Raw genomic sequence first — 18,066 nt, forward strand, 5'->3', positions numbered from 1 at the left:
GACAGTGCCCTCAATAAGCTAAGAATATTGCCTCGGTGTCAAGGAATTTCCTATTACGTGTGTGTATGCAACGTGCTCCCATTAATTGGATCCATTATGCATTTTTTTTCATGATTGATTCCGTAATGTATCTCTCCATACCGGCAATGCTACACTTACGTAAAAAAATGTTACATACCTTAAGTAATAGCCAACGTGGACAAGTGGGATTGGATTAAAGAGGATTGAGGGGGCCCACCCCCCTGAAAATCAGGGGGAAGAGAATTATGGTTAGGAAGGTTACGTTACTTTACGTAGCTTCCTTCGTAGATGGAGCATTATCGCCTCCATACACAACAATAGGGCCGGGCCTTGGTGTATGGCCAAAGGGGCGACCGCCCAGGGCCCGAGCGGAGGAGGGGCCCATGATCTGGTATGCTTGTATAAATAGGAAAGAAAAAAAATAAAGGAATCGAGATGGGCTAGGCCCAAAGAGTTGATTGCTAGGGATAGGAAACATGATTAGGTTTGGCTCATAAAACATAAAGGAAAGAAAAACTTGATTTGTTGGGAATAATTTAGGGTTTGTGGTCTACCCCCTATTCCTCTGTGTTTATCCGTGGTGCTGCTCACACTTCGCATATTTGAGGCTAGGGCCCAAAACATCCCAGGACCGACCCTGCACAACAAATAATAGCTTTAAAAGTTCAAATTAAGTCCAAAAGTACTGAATTTTTTTACGCTCGTCTTGCATAAGGAGAGTAGGTCGCCGAGTATGCAATATCAAATGGAAGGTATTAAGGAACAAACTAATTTGGTTGAGCTGCGAGCTTGATCCAGTGAATTTAAACAAGCGATGCGGATGTAGATTAAGTTTGAACTATATGATGTAAGGGTGAGAGCAGACTAAGTCTAACCTATATCTAGACTATATAAATGCATCAACCTCTTATTCATGAATCTCATGGTGTGTAGTTGGTAATAACGTTATTCCTCTCTTAAGTAAATGGTGTAGGTCTTGCCATTTTAAAATGGAATTTTACTCCGCTTAACTATATCTTTTCTATTTACATCATGATTCAAACCATTTCGAAATGGCGCATCAACAATATAAACTCAAATTTCTTTGCCGATAAGTTACTTTGTGGCACAAACCAATAAACTATAATTATCGAATACGCAACATTTTTCTTGGCAAAATTGAGTTGGACCGATGAGTACTTAATTTAACAAAAAAAAAGACAAGTTAGCCATGAAGATTGAATGTTCACGTCCATCGTCAACATCGTGGAGGTTGTGTCTACGCCGGCGGCAGCCATGGGTGATTAGGACTTCGAAGGCTATGAGATCGATCACTTGGATGATGGAAGACACTACGGTGGATCAGAGCATATGCCAGGAAGCACAAGAACATGATGTTCGTTCACAACACTGACCTACACATCCGTCAATGATAAGGCCCTCAAGCTGACCTCGCCCACCCCACCATGTGTCGCATGCTATTCTTTGTGTCGCCAATGGGTCCATGTGATTCATCATCAATGGCTACCTTCTCTTTGCCCACACCTCCATCCACATCTCCATTGATTCACTTCGATCTTATTTGCACTTCTGTTGGTTCGTCGTTAACGATATCTATTTAGGTAAAGTTTGCTTTCTAGGCTGAGTTCCATAAGATCTCCACGGTTTGGATCGTTAGTGGTGTGTACGGATTTATTTCTCCCTTTGCAACACATAGTTTCTTTTACTATACCTACTAATATAGGGAGAAGTACTTCCGCCCATCCGTCGTAATTTTGTGAAAACCCCCTGCCATTCTTTGAAATTAACCCGTGGTCCTATTTTAATCTATATCTACTCATAAAGGGAGATGTGCATCTGCTCGTCAACGATTTGCCATTCTTTTTGGAAAATCCTATAATCTTTTGGTTAATCAACCCGCGGTCCATCCACTATTTTTGGGTAGATTCAAATGATTTTTAAAAATATCCATATCTTTTAAACCTAACTCTAATTTTGCACGTTATATATGAAATTTGACTAGAAAAATATGTAGAATCTGAATATGATGTCGTTTTACCTGTTAAACATTTATTTAATGATACTTAGGTTGCAATTTTAATCATTAGTGCACGATCCAGCTTCCCTTCATACTGGCTATATCTGGATTGGAAATCAAAACCTCAGCAAAATAAGTTTGGAGGCGAAAAAAATCATCTATTACCATGCATGCACGCCTTGGCAAACCCTCCAAGAAAAAAAATAGATTCCTCATCTTATGCGGAGAGACAGACACCTTAGAATTTACCATATTCAAACGTGTTATGATTGTGTGAGCATAGCGGTCACCGTTGACAAGAGTAGAAAGAAGGATAAGTGGCAACACAGATGGGATGCACCGTGGATCTTTTGGAGTCTTTAGTCTTGGTTATTGTGTTAGGGATGTGTGGTTTTTTTTCCCGTTGCAACACACGGGCTTTTTTGCTAGTGGTATTTGAATCTAACCACTGTGTAGGTAAGTGGAAGTAGGAAATAAGTTTGGCGGATGTCGAGTCGATGTGATGTGTCTCCTGGATTGGATGAATGTCACGATGTGTGTCACTCTATGTTACATATACACACATAGTCACATATAGTTGCTAGCTAGCTAGCTAGGCTCCTCTTCTGACTTATCATTTGTCAACATGCATATGCATTCCTTCATTCGCGCAAGAACCAATCAAGCACTAGCCTGTCTTGATGCATAGTGTCTTCAGTTCTCTAGGGCATCCGTGTCATTCCTTCATTTCTGTACTTGTCTTCCTCCTCTCTTTCTTTATCGTCATAGTGAAGTAACATACGTAGTAACATAGATATCACATAAGCAAAAATAATAAGGTGATAAATAGTGAATGAAAAGAGAGGCAAATAGAATAACATAATATGTTGCCATTACATAACGCTTCTCAATGTAAAATGAGTCTAAAATAATAATAAATGAAGACATCTATATTATCACATATATGACACTATCCATTATGAAGATAATAACATAAACTAGTAACATATATGCATGTTACTAGTCTAAATTACCTCCATTATGATTAGCCTAATTGTATCAGTGAGTGAAACAACGAAAATCCTAGACTTACGGACAATAAGTCACGGCGGAAGCTTACGAGATTATGTGTCCCTCTCCTAATCTCCCACCACCTCCTGATTTTAAGTGTGGGACCATCTGCTTTCCAATCAACGGTTCCCATGTCAGTCTGTAGGTTCTTGTCCGCAAGATTGAGTCCGTAACTGTAGCAAAGCTCGTGAAACAATTACCAGCGAGTGCATAACATGCATGCCCTGCTGCCGCCGCCACAGTACTCCATCTTCCTTCACTCTTGTCGACACGGACAATCTCTCTCTTCCTAGCTAGGCCCTGGCGGCTACTGTTTGCTAGCTAGCTGTGGATGGGCGTCCATGTCGACCGACGCTCCTCGTCGGCATCATTCCTCACAGCACACTTACGACGATGCAGTTGGAAAAAAGAAAGAACGCAGCTCACTCACACAGATCGATGCAGTTGGAAAAACTAGCAGCTTGCAACAGCCGCTAGGAGTCACGGGCAGCCACGTTACGTTACGCACCTCTCTCCAATGCATGCACACATGCATGAATTCGTACACCACCAGGCACTACGTATCCATTAATTCAAAATTGATGTGTGCTGTGACTTCCCGGCCGACTGACCCCGCTAGCTAGGCCCTCCTTAATTTCGTCCTTCATAATCTGTACGAATTAATCCAGCTTCATGTGACTGAGAGCAACTTCAATACGCCAAACCAAATGCACGAGTGTTTTGTTCGTTTGGATCGGTTGCCCGCTATTCGTCCATTCCTTTCTGTGTTTGGGTCGGCCGTGCACCCATCATGCGAATACATTTTCGTCCTCGCAGCGGACCTACCATGTTTGTTTTGCAAACATATAAAAATTTGGCCCTAGTTTAAATAATTGAAACAAAATACAAATATCTCATAGTTCACAGCCAAATGAATATCTCGTAGTTTATAACCCAAATAAAAATTAAATTATTTCAAATACATTTAAAAAGGATAGGTTATATATCTATTGGCCAACATGATCTCACATATGCTCAACCAAATTATCTTGCAGTTGAATGTGAGTTTCACAATCATGTATTTGATGAAGAAATTTGATGAACTGTGCAAACATTGCCGCTCTTCCATGCTTAGGCACAACATGTTCACCCTGAAGGCGAAACCCTTGGTCATATATACGTTCTAGGCACTAATCTTCTACGATCATATTGTGCATGATCACGCAAGCAGTCATCACCTCCCACAACTTCTTGGTGCTCCAAGTTCTAGCAGGATACCGAACGATGCCCCATCGAGATTGAATAACACCAAAGGCACGCTCCAAATCCACCCTAGCACTCTCTTACTCTTGGGAAAATCTCTTCCTCTTCTCCCCTATAGGGTTGGGGATTGTCTTCACAAGAGTAGTCCACTAAGGATACATATCGACATCTAGGTCGTATCCTTTTGTTTTAGTGTTGGCCATTGATCTTAGCATTGACCTCTGGACAATTGCCTTCTGCAAGCCTTGCAAACGCAGGAGAGCGTTGAAGCATGTTGATATTGTTGTGAGCTCCGACCGTGCCGAAGAAAGATTGCCAAATCAAGAGATCTTGTGAGGCCACGACCTTGAGCATGATAGTGCAAGCTTTGACATAGCCTCAATACTGCCCCTGCCAAACAGAAGGGCGGTTCTGTCACTCCTAGTGCATATAATCTATGCTACCAAGCATCCCTGCAAAGCCCCGGCTGGCATTCATCGCGAACAACCAGGCTATATCTGCAACATTTGGCTCTCTCAAGTACTCCGGGCCAAACACTGCTATCAAAACCTTATAGAACCCATACATGGAGTCTAGGCACATAGACTCGCTTATTCGGACATACTCATCAATGAGATCACCGGGAACTCTGTATGCAAGTATCCGAATAGCGGTGGTGCATTTTTTATAAGAGGGGAAGCCAATCTTTTCCAGGGCATCCTCGTTGCACTCGAAATATTATCAAGCCCCACCACCCCCTCCCAAAAATGGTTGAACAAATGTCTAGCCATACGGAAACAATGACGGAATAGGTGGTATTTGAAGAGCGGGTTGGGGGTCTCGAAGTAGTCCTTCCAGGGAAAGAAACGGCCACTCTCTCGGTTGCGATTCAATGCCAGAGTGTGCCCCGGGATCGAGCCCATAAACATCGGCCGCTGCCTACCAAGGTGGTCACGAACGGGAGGGCGGCCGAGTGTGATGGTTGTCGATGGGAGAAAGATGGAATGGCAATGTGCAATCAATTGGCGGGCCAGAGGAGGTCAAGGGTGGGCATCGCATGCGTCCCTTTCGTGTCCGTGCTGGCGTAAACAAGGCCCAAATTTGGGCCAAGATGGGATCGCGCGGCGGACAAAAAATGGACGCGCGCCTATTTATGCCGTCGCCTTAGGTAGAATTTTTTGTCCATTTCAATTCCAACGGACACGCGAGGACGATTTTGGTTGGCGCGTTAAAGTTGTTCCAAGGACACATTCTCGCGCTGAGATTCGTCAATATCGGGCTAATTAATTTGTCTATCCTCGCGTGTAACATAGTTTGAGATATTTTCTTACGGTCAACATCATTGATCTTCGAGAAAACTGCAAAAAAAGGCCTTTTGGCCCCGCGACTCCACAAAGTATTAACAAATCCTAAGAAGACATTTACAGCTCTTTTAAAAAAATCAATTTTCTTTCTATGGATGCATATTGATCTTTTCAATGTATGTGAATTTTTATTAAATAATATATTGTTTTGTAGGCTACGCACAAAAAATATGACAAATTTGGGGCACCAAAAACAACATAAAGTAAGCCCATTTTTTGTGTGTACTCCACATGTGAAATATATATTGATGCAAACTCGTACACATATACTAGACATCTATATGCACATGTACTACTGTTTTCAGATATATTTTTAAACTATGGTTTTTGAATATATATTTTTCAGAAAAAAACAATTGCCATACGTAGCCCATGCACCGGATCTGTTTCTGCAGTTTTGCACACTTTTACATAAAATTGAAGACTTTTTTATATACAAATATCTGTCATTTTCTTGAAATAACTAACTTTTACAAAAAGATGTAGATGTAAAAAGAACTAACTTTTGCATCTCTAATGCCAAAAAACCCGTCTCCAACACATGATGTAGATAGAAAAAATTACATCACCGTCTTCCGAAGATGTAAAATAGAATACCTCACAATGAAAATTTGCATCTTCACCTATTGAAGATGTAAAAATGCCAGCCACGAGTCAACCGCCCAACTGCCTTCAGTTGGCTTCCGTGCGACCGCCCGGCGCTCACCCAACTCCATCGCCGTCCGATTTCGCCCAAAATCACCGCCGCCCGCCCGCCCGCCCTTCTCCACCCCCGCTGTGACTCCGCCCACATGTCTGCCGCCGCTTGCCTCGCCGGAGTAACTACGGCTGCCCCCCGCAGCCGCCGATTCGATTTTGGCTGCCGCTTCGAATCGAAGCTTCGTCGGAGGTCCAATTGTCGTAATGGCTTCCTGGACGCGGTCTTAGATGGCTCAGCTTGTTCCTAGCCTCGACCCACAGCTGGGCCTCCGCACCATGCCGCCCGCCCCGCCTCCGCCGTTCTTCCCGTCGTGTGAAGTCGGCCGCCCGTAGCACCAAGCTCCCAGCGCCCCTCCGACGCCCGTACGCCGCTCCTCCTCCTCTGCCGCTGCTCCGCCGTCCCGATTCACCACCCCCGTCGCCCCTCCGACGCTCCTCCGCCGCCCCCACACTGCCCCGACACCACCACCCCGAATCACGCCGCGCTGCCGCCATCCCCACTGCCGCCGCCTGGATTCGGCTGCCGCTCACTAGTTTTTACATCTCCATTCTGCATCATCTATTGGAGATGCTCTTTTACATCTCAAATATACATCATCTATTGGAGATGTCAATTTTTACTTCTGCTGTTGTACATCTTCAAAATAGAAGATGCTCTTACTGATATTGCAAAACTTTCTTCCATAACACTAGCGAAGACAAAAAAAAGTCTGGAACATTAGCTCCGCTGAAAAAGATATCTGACAATGCCTCTATTGCAAAAGTTTTGCAACATGAACTATGATGCAAACGTCCAAACGCAACATCATTCTTGTTGCAAAGACAACAGCTAAATCTGACGGCCATCACATATTTAATCCAATGGCTCGCATGGCAGCAAAAAGATCCACCGGCCAGTGTGTAGCGTTGCCCAAATATCATTACCCTCAAAACAAAATTAATATAAGGAAAACGCTTGATGTCAACCGGCAGATTTTCTCTCACTCGTCCGCCGTCTCCCACGGGCGATGCGTGTCCCAGTGGGCGTGCACCGCTTTGCATCCTGCCTTATCTTCTCATCCAACTGCTCCCATCTACATCTTTTGTTTTCTTTTGCCTTCTTTCTTCCTTCCCCAGCGACCCATCCTTCTCCATTACGCACACAATCAGGGACCTGCTCGGAGATGTTGGAGACACCCACGGCCGAGCTTTTCTGAAGAGATGCTGGAGGCACCGCCGCTTTCGTGTGCGGGTGTTCGAGGGTGGATCTTCAAAGTTTCTGCAACATGGTAGTTGTTTCTGCAACGCAGCCATTGTTTCAGAAATTGTTTCTGCAACACGGCCGTTGTTTTAGAATTGTTTCTGCAATCTCCAAATTTTTGCAACATGGTAGTTGTTTCTGCAACGCAGCCGTTGTCTCAGGAATTGTTTCTGCAACGCGACCATTGTTTCATGATTGTTTCTGCAATGCGGCCATTGTTTCTGCAACTGGTTTATTGTTTCAGAAATTAGTGTGTTGGGACACCGACGAGTCGCGTGTGAGGAGCTTGATCAGACGGCTCGCGCGCGAAGATCCGACGGCTATTGAGGTGATGGATGTTTACTAAACGTCTGCCAGTAGACGCGTAGCGCTCCCCTTAATATAACCCTAAAAAAATTAATATCATTGTCTCCCTCAAGCCAGCATCGGCGGGCTCTGCTTCGTTGAGGCACACACGATCCGTATAAATACGGCCAGTCACTACTGGAATCGTTCTCACACTCTCGACTTGTGAGCAAGCGGCGACGAACTCAGGAGGAAAGCACGCACCCGAGACGGCCGCCGTGCCAAATCCAATGGCTGACACGGCCGCCGCCCCGCTCCTGACAAGCCACAAAGCCAGGCCGTCGATCGATGAAACGATGGAGGCGTACATGGGTGCCGCCGGCGCCGGGCAGCTTCTCAAGGCCGTCTTGCTGGCCTTCGCGTGGGCCTTGGACGCGCAGCAGGTGTTCATCTCGGTCTTCACCGACGCCGAGCCGCCGTGGCACTGCACGGACGCCGACGCCGACGCGTCCTCCTGCTCCGCGGCTGCGGCCTCCCCTTGCGCGCTCCCGCCTGGCGCGTGGGCGTGGGACCGTCCCGCCGTAACGTCGGTGGTCTCGGAGTGGTCACTGGAGTGCGCCGGCCCGGCGCTCGTCTCGCTCCCGGCATCCTCGTTCTTCGCCGGATGCCTCGTCGGCGGATTCCTCCTCACCACGCTTGCCGACTCGCTCCTGGGCCGCAGGAAGATGCTGCTCGCGTCCATTGTGTCCATGTCGGTCTCTGGCATGGTCACCGCGTTCTCGCCGAACGTGTGGGCGTACGCCGCCCTGCGATTCGTGTCCGGGTTCGGCAGGTCCATGGTTGGCACGTGCACGCTGGTCCTATCCACGGAGCTCGTGGGAAGGAGGTGGCGCGACACGGTGTGCGTGGCCGGGTTCTTCTGCTTCACCCTCGGGTTCCTGTCTCTCCCGGCGCTCGCCTACACGTTCCGGGAGGCGTCGTGGCGGAACATGTACCTGTGGACGTCCGTGCCGTCCCTCTGCTACGCCATCCTATTCTACTTCGTCGTCCAGGAGTCGCCGCGGTGGCTGCTGGTGCGCGGCAGGAGGCAGGACGCCATCGACACGCTGCAGCAGATGCAGATCGGCGGCATCACGTCGTCCAGCTTCTCCATGATACACGCCTGTGCCGTGAACGACGACGATGACGCGGGGGCGAGCGCGAGCAGCGTGTTCGCCACGCTGCACTCCATGCGGGAGCGCCCGTGGGCGCTCCGGAGGCTGGCGGCGATCATGACGGCCAGCTTCGGCGTCGGCATGGTCTACTACGGCATGCCGCTCAACGTTGCCAACCTGGGCTCCAACCTCTACCTGAGCGTCACGTACAATGCGCTGGCCGAGCTGCCGTCGTCCATCCTCTCGTGGCTCCTGATGGGCAGGATCAACCGTCGGAGCTCGGTGGTCGCGCTCACGGCGGCGGCGGGGCTGTGGAGCCTCGCGTGCGTCGTAATCCCGCAGGGCACGGCGCGGATGGCCGCCGAGCTGGTCTCCATCTTCGCGACGTGCACGGCGTTCAACGTCATACTCATGTACTCCATCGAGCTGTTCCCGACGTCCGTCCGTAACTCGGCGGTGGGGCTGGTGAGGCAGGCGCTGGTGTTGGGAGGCGTGGCGGCGCCCGTGCTCGTCGCGCTGGGGCGCCGCAACAGTTTCTTCTCCTTCGGCGTCTTCGGGCTCGTCATCGGCTGCTCCGGCATGTTCGCTGCCTGCCTGCCTGCCAGAGACGAGGGGAAAGGCCATGTCCGACACCATGGACGAGGAAGACCACACTTGCACCTTCCACCACCACGTGGACACTAGTACCGACCTTCACCTCGTGCAATTCCCTTAATTAATCTATCGCTTCCATCTATATATCTTCTAGTATTATATATTTTTCGCAATAGATAGATATATGTAATGTAAGTGGTCTAGTTTTCATTTTGGCTAATTAAGTTGAATAAGTTAATTAAGCAACACGAGATCCTCGACCAGCGCGACAACTAGCAGAGGCTGGGCAAACACCGTGTCGGGATGGAGCGCCGGAGGACCAGAGGGGCTACAGCTGCGACAGACCTCAATAGGGGTGAGAGGATGAAGAGACGCGCGACGCCGGCAAGGTGAAGAGCCCATCCACAACTTCCCCTGGAGCCGGTGCAGACTTCGCCGGCAGCTCGTCCTTACTAGATTATTAAGGCGCGCGTTGCTGCGCTCGTCCATCTTAAGAAAATGGCAAAAGATATATTATGGTAAAATGTTCACAATACATATATTTATTCAATATATGAAGTGGTGGTCCATTATTACTCCAAAGACCGTGGTAGTAAAATAATGGCATCATGGCATCACTAGTAGTTCACAAATACTTGGCAGTACTAATATATTGCCGTTGCCAAAGCAAAGATAATGATTTGCCCACCCAACAACAAACTTTGGAAATATAACGTGGGTGTGTAAATAAGTCGTGCATACTTTAGACATAGCATTGTGGGAGGTAGAGCACCGTTGGACTCCAAAGAAAAGCCACAACCTGCCTGTTCAAACTTTGCATCGCTTCTTCAAGCGGATTCAGTAGTCAACGGACGCAGCTTCGGTACCTTAAAGGCACATGCCTTTGGGTCACTGACATGTGGGCCAGCCATCTGTTGAGCCCGCATGTCATAGACACAAAGATAGGTGCCTTAAGATCACTACAGTAATGTTCTAAATGCTTTTATATTTCTCTACAGAGGGAGTAATAAGGAAAGGTAAAAGTCAAGTTGGTTCCAGACTAAAAGACGACATCTATTTAATAAGTGAACAGCAAGGCTGTCTAAAGGAGTGAAAGCTAACTGACATAAGGCAAGCAAGGCAGAAACGGAAGAAGAAATGTCAGAGCAGAAGAATATATAGCAATCTTTCGAGCTATTCCCGATTCAGAGTCTCAGAGATGCCCATTTGTCATGCAATCTTTCTACCAAACACCACAAACAAAAAACTGTACCTATGTGTAGTTGAGAGATGAACAAGTAAGACAAATTGCGAGCTGCAGCAGGGAATTGATCTGAGCACTCTTGAGGCTTGAGGTACACATCCACCGCCACGGCACTCATAGTCATAGCCTCACATAAATCTAAATATTTAAAAAGATACGTTACATCACCAATTCACTAAACGTTGTAGGGCACCGGAGGAGGAAGAGTAGAGGGCTAGTAGAGCGCACCGCCGAGGCACAAGGAGGAGTGCCCTGGCCTGTTTGTTTTTCCGCGACCTGGCCTGTTATACGGCGGTAACATGCGAATCAGGCTCTTGCTTTGCATTTTCGACTGCACCTGGGCCTTCGACCTTACGGCCGGATTATGGACATAAGTTGTAACTCGATCCGCGGAGCAGCGGCCCACAAAACGGTGGTACCAGCAAACGAACAGGAACTAATTAGCGTAAACCGAGGACCCAGCCAATCCTGTGCATACGAATGTGATCCGATGGCTAAAAGACTCAAAGCGCTATGAGGGCTCCTAGCTAGCTGAGTTATACTGTTTAATAATGTCGTATTTCCTTTTGATGGTAGTTGGTCTTCTGGTTCGAGATAAAATTACAGTTTTGCTAAGTCTCAGTCGCCCTAGACTTTGGTATGTCTCTGTCGATGATATATTCCTTTGACTTGCATGGAGATCCGTACAAAAAAATTTCTATACAATTTTTTCTTTTTTCTTCTTATACTAAAACAATAGAAAAGAAAAACCGGAAGAAAACCGTCAGAACAACAACAACAACAAAAAACCCCGAACATTTCAGCCCACAGCCATCAATATACATGTGGTACATTTTTAAAAACAAGAAGAACATTTTTCTCAATAAAGTTTCACATTTTTTACTATATGGTGAAGATTTTTAAATATGCATGCAACATTTAAGAAGTACTAGTTGCACATTTATTAGATACGTGATTTATATTTTTCGATAAAGTTCAATTGTTTTTAATGCACCATGAGCATATGAATATACCATGAACATATTTTTAAACAAGTGAACACCTTTAGAAAAAAATACATGAAAATTTCCAAAATGAGTGAATACCTTTTTATAAATTCATGACTATTTCACTTTTCAATGTGTGCCAAACTTTAACACATTCTTAACTTTTGTATTATCAAATGGATTATATATTGGTTACATATAATTATTATATAAAATCTTTTCGTGAATCTCTAAAAAAACTATTAGTGTATTTTACCTTAAAAACGAGGAAACATGTAAGCACAATAAAAGTAAAAATAAAATAAGAAAAAATAATAATGAAGCTGCACTACTTGGGCCAGCCAAATGATGGGCGCTTGAGAGTTGCCCGTGTGAATAACAGCTTCCAAGCCAGAAGGGGCAAATCCTAAAGAGGGCTGGCCTATCGGTAGTTCCGGTACTCAGATTTTCGGATGATTTTCTGCAGTTTCTCCTGGTATTATTACACATTTCTCATAGTCGTGTATTAAATAATGTTTGTCATGTATTAAAAGTATTTGTGATATAATTTTGGGAAAACATTCCTATTGTTATTCAAAATTATTTTTTGTGTATTAATATTTGTTCATCATGTACTAACAAATGTGAGTATAATTAAAAAAATATTAACATATTTAGAAGTTGTTAATATATTATTGAAAAGTGTTTGGGTATTTTTAGAAACAAAATTAGAAACAGAAAAGAAGTAAATAAATAAATAACAAAAACACAAAACAAAATTCAATCGAAAAAACAGCAAAGAAATTATGCTGAAATAGGCTTGAATAAAGGAATAAAAACAGGAAAAAGAATAAAAATAGAGAAATAAAATATAACAGAAAAAAATAAGGAAATGCCAATAGGAAAACACAAAATAAACTTCACTAAAAATGCTAGAATAAATAAATAAGAAACATACAAATAAAACTATAATAAATATATATATATTATCAGCAAAAAAACACAAAAGAAATTACGGTAAAAGACACTGAAACCGCTCCCCGAAAACCCAAGAAACCCAAATGAAAAGTCTGAGCTGAAAAGAACTCACACTAAACCAAGTCTTCGTGTCCGCGACATAGACATTAGGCTATGTCGAGGCGGCATAGGCGAGCACGACGAGATATAGCATGTGCATGTACTCGCGGGTTGTGCAATTACGAAGAAATTTAACATGATGCCATTTCTGTGCATGATATAGTGTACACTTACCCGATGGAGACAAAATCTCAGTTATTTTATTAAGAAGAGAGCACACTGCCCTCGGCCAGTTTATTTCGTTGTGCACAATATAGGTCATCCTGAATAAAACAACACATATGCAAGTGGGGGTGTAACGGTGTGTTTCCTGACTATTTTGTTTCATGTTTATCATTTCTTCTTTAATCAAAGGCAAAACAATCTGTTTAAATGGTAATAGGTAAGACTTAAGACAAGGCGAGTGTTGATGTATAATGATTGTTTCCTTATTAATCTACCATTGCTAAAGCAACCTTTTTTATTCATTTCACTATTACAGTGGAAAGCTGTAAAAGAGGAACTTTGTGTTGAAGAGGATGAGGAGCCTGAAGATGCTTTGGAGGCCCTAGAAAGGAAACGCCGGAAGATAACTTCTTTTACGGTCTCTCTCAACAACACATACACTCTGTCATAAATACTTCCGAAGTCTCTGGATTTAGTTACACGTTTTATTAGTTTTAGGAGTGGTTTAAGATCAACTCCAACGGACCAACCGAAACGGACAACGATTTCGTCTGTTTTTTGTCTGTTTGGATCGCCCGTCCGCGCGTCCGTATCCGCTTTTTCATTTGGGTCTGCGAGTGCGTTTAACGGTAGCCAGACCCATTTTCGACATGTCCGCCCTGACATTTCCTCAAACACGTAGCAGGCATGGCAGGGGAGCTCGCAGCGCACGGGGAGGCCGACAGGCGAGCTCGAACCCCATGGCGGGGGCGGCATGGCGAGTGCCACAAGCATGGTGCGGCGAGCGCGAGGCCGGGCGGTGCGTTGCCGGGCGCTGTCGGGGTCGGGTGCGGCGAGGCCTGGCGCAGCCGCGGCAACCGCAGGTCTGGCCGGGAGGCGGCTGGGCGTGCGAGCTCCATCGCGTGAGCTACCACGGCGAGTATGCGCGCACGCACACAGTTGTGCACGCGGCATGCGGCAGCCACAACTAGCTAGCTAGCATGCGCGACGCAGCCGCCGTCGAGTATGTCTACACCAGCGCGGCCATGGCGAGCGGTGCCTGCGACGAGCTGTTGCCGCTGCGTGGAAGGAGGCCGCGAGCTTGGTAGGGTAGCGGCAGGGCAGCGCGAGGGCGGCGAGGTCGTCGAGAGCATGGGGTCGCGCGCTCGCGCGTGTTCTCGCTGTAGAGGTGCGCCGCCTGCGCGGCGAGGTCGTCGAGAGCATCCACCCCTCATATCCATCTCCTCCGTGCCCGACGCGGCCGCCATGGCCGCCGCCATCGACAGCGAGTACGTGCTCCCGCTCCCGCTGGAGGACGCCGTGGGCGCCCATGAAGCCTTCCTCGGCACAACGCCATCGCGGCCTCCGCCCACCTCCGCTCCTCCTCCCGCGACGCTCCTCCGCCCGCCTCCACTCCTTCTCCCGCCGTGGTCCTCCACCCGCCGCCGCCGCTGTGGCCTCCTCCACCGGCCCACCGGCCGGCCGCCTGCTGCGCTCCTTCGCCGCCATGGCCTGCACCACCGGCCGGCCGCCCGCCGCAGCCACCACGTTCTTCTCACGCCGCCCGCCGCTATCCTCTGCCGCCGTGGCCTACATCTTGAGTCCTCGTATGGCAGGAAGTGCGGGTCGCTGCCCAGTGGGTGCAGGCCGGACACGCGAGGGGAGGAGCGGACGAGAGCGAACAACAGGAGTGCCCAGTTTTGTCCGCCGCGGAGTCATTTGTTGCCCATTTTGCGTTCAGTTTGGGTCGGGATGGACACAAAACGGACAGCAAGCGGACGCTGTGTCCGTTCGGATCGCCCCATTGGGTCAATTTTTATGTCCGGATGACCCAAACGAACAAAATAGATCGCCCCATTGGAGTTTCTCTAAAGGCATCTTCAAAGAAGATCCTCAAAGTTTTGGTATATGTCCGGGTTTTGATGTCTGGATCGTTTTTGGCAACTTTGGTCATCCAATGAATGAATGAAGACTCCATCAATCCGTGAAGTGGTCCAGACATCTGTTTTTCAGCAAATGTATACTTTTCTTCTTGCGAATAACCAACATATATATGCCTGTGTCCTTTACTCCAATGTACTCTTGTTGTTCCTTCCTAGGCATGCATAGATAAGTCTACGAAGCAAGTGCACAATGGGAACAGCCTCACTTCCGAGACGACTTGGGATCCGCCTAGCAAATAAACATTGCATTAGTTGTAGATGGTCTAGTTTTTTGTTGTGTGGATTTAAGAAAAAAAAGAATGACCCCCGGTCTCTGCATCTGGACAATGCATGCAACCACTTTATTAATTATTCGCAAAAACGTTACAAATTAATACATCAGTAAGTCTGAAGCCACCATCTCGGCAACATATGTCGCTACTCCTATCCACTTGATGAAGGGATGTCGAAAATTTGAGCCGAATACCAAACAGACTTCGCACCAAAGCCTAGCATCTAAAGTCGGAGGCCGCAACCAAGCCACAATGCCGGGTCTGGGGCACACACTGGTCCTGCACATTCTCAGAGGCGCCCGCCGCCGTCTTCCACCTATACATCATCGGACTTTAGTCCCAATCCTACCGGCGACGGGTCTCGCTCCGCTCACTCGTCAGAAGTTAGCCTTTCTTTTTATACTTGAATTTGAAGCATATATAACATAACATAGAGGACAACATTCTGGTCTTCTTGGAGCCGGTTGAGAAATCCTAGCAGCCACAGGACTACCTGCCAGACCCTTCCTTGGATAGATTTTATGACGAAGTCAAGGAGCTGAGGGAGCGAGCCGAGGATATCCCGGCCCCGACGACTACTTGGTATGTCTGTTTGGAGACATGGTCATTGAGGAAGCACTCCCTACCTATCAGAAAATGCTCAATATCCTTGATGGCGGCGTCCGCGACGAGTAGCAGCCCAACCAGCTGGGCAGTCTGGACGAGGGCATGGACTGCGGAGGAGAACCGGCACGGTGATCTCATGAACAAGTATATTAATACTGGGAGGGCTGATATGAGGCAGGCGGAGAAGACCATACAGTATTTGGTTGGTGCTGGAATGGTAAGCACTTGTATCTGATTGTGTCACCCTTCTTTGTCACATTTTCCATTTATCTTGGTTGATTGTTTTATTGCTCACAAAAAGGGGGAAGGGAACAAAAATTTGTTATTGTCAAAATGACAATACTTCGTTCATCCCATGCCGTTTTTTTTACTAAACTTTCACAAATATAGTTAAGAACGGCAACCAGCGTACACATACATTCGCTCGTTAAGACTTAACAGTACACCAGTTTGTTGTAACTACCCTGTGTTGTTCTTACTTGTTGTAGGATCCGAAAACCGAGGCCAACCCTTATGAGTTTTTCATTTACACATCTTTCCAAGAGAGAGCAACCTTCATATCTCACGGCAACACTGCAAGGCACGCCAGGAAGTACGGGGACTTGAAGCTGGCCCAGATATGCGGCACCATGGCGGCTGACGAAAGGCGCCATGAGCTTGCTTATACCAAGATAGTGGAGAAGCTCTTCGAGGTCGATCCCGACTATACGGTTCTAGCCTTCGCTAGCATTATGAAGAAGAAGATCACGATGCCCGCACACCTGATGTATGATGGGCAGGCGTTTGCACTTCACCACGGTGGCACAGTGGCTGGGCGTTTGCACCGCCATGGACCACGTACGCCTAAATCCTCGAGTTCCTGGTCAAGAGGTGGAACGTCGCCGACCTCACTGGGTTGTCCGGGGAAGGGCAGTGCGCTCAGGATTAGCTCTGCTCCCTAGGACAAGGTTTAGGAAGCTGGTGGAGCGAGGTCAGGGGAGCGGGAAGCAGTTGCTGATTGTTCCTCTCAGCTGAATCTAAGGCCGGAAAGTGCAGCTTTGACTAAGATTTCAAGACAGGTATATGTATACCATTCTATTTTTTGTATTGTACTTGTCTTCAAAATCTGCAATAACTGTTGAGTTATGTAAAGACATCTACATTGCATATGCCAAATAGCTTGAAATGACATAATTATACGAACACATCCTTATACGTTTCTTTTATTTTGGCTTCAGTTGCCCGTCATTTTGAGTATTGAATTCGGAAATCTCTATATAATGCTCCGAGATTGCACCGGTTCTTGCCGGTAACAAAATAGTCAAAAATCATGCTCGTGGCCACCGCTTGAGAGCCTGGCCGAAACAAGGAAACTGGGTATTTATGCCCGGCCCACCTGCCAGCCCAGCATGGGCCACAGGCCTTGAACGCTCTTTTATTCATTCATTTTTCCACATTTTTTATTTCTTTTTTGTTTGTTTTTATTTTTGCTTACAAAATATTCTAAATATATTTATTACAAGATGCCATCAGGGATGGTGGTGCTAGGTAATCTGAAGACCCTAGCTAGAACTTTTGTGTACAAATGTGCAAGAGTTGCCTAATGAAATTGTTCGGCTGACTAAACTACAACGCCTCCCGGAGAAAAAAAATGATATTAAAGGGATTGTGGACATGAGCAATTTATCATTGATGTCAGACTTTGTTATTACCCCGAGTGAAATGGGAGACTTGGAGGATCTAGTGAACTTGACAAGTTTGGAGGAACTCGAGGTTGATCTCAGGAGCAAGGTTCTTCGTTTCTTTTGTTGTCAGCAATTGAATGATGATGTCACCACTTTCATGATATGACTGGTTTCGGCGGAACGCTTGCATGGTGCCGTCATACCCCACTCCAAACCATCTAACCCCACTAGGGATTTCAAGGGAATTCAGCGGAGTGAGATCACAACCTGAGTGATGTATGTTACAGATCAACCGAGAGGGTCGCGGGGCAGCGGATTGGCAAAAAAATTTGGGGAAAAACTTACGGTTCTGTATACCAGATTGTGACGACCTGGGAGGAGGGGATATGGATCAGACACGTAGGAGTGGTAGCTAGCAGAAGGGGATGGGAAACTTGCAGGAGAAGAAGAGAACACACACACACACACTGTGGCGCGCGCGCACACACAGACACACACACACAGACA

The 18,066-nt window shown here is 46.8% G+C and overlaps 2 pseudogenes; both read left to right on the forward strand.

The window, feature by feature from the left end:
* The first annotated feature begins 8,122 nt into the window (after nucleotides 1–8,122).
* LOC123082597 (organic cation/carnitine transporter 2-like) lies at nucleotides 8,123–10,168 on the forward strand (annotated as a pseudogene).
* Nucleotides 10,169–14,340: 4,172 nt separating this feature from the next.
* Nucleotides 14,341–16,843, forward strand: LOC123084061 (stearoyl-[acyl-carrier-protein] 9-desaturase 5, chloroplastic-like; annotated as a pseudogene).
* The last annotated feature ends 1,223 nt before the right edge of the window (nucleotides 16,844–18,066 follow it).

The sequence above is a fragment of the Triticum aestivum genome, chromosome 4A, assembly GCF_018294505.1.
Source record: "Triticum aestivum cultivar Chinese Spring chromosome 4A, IWGSC CS RefSeq v2.1, whole genome shotgun sequence".
Taxonomy (NCBI): domain Eukaryota; kingdom Viridiplantae; phylum Streptophyta; class Magnoliopsida; order Poales; family Poaceae; genus Triticum; species Triticum aestivum.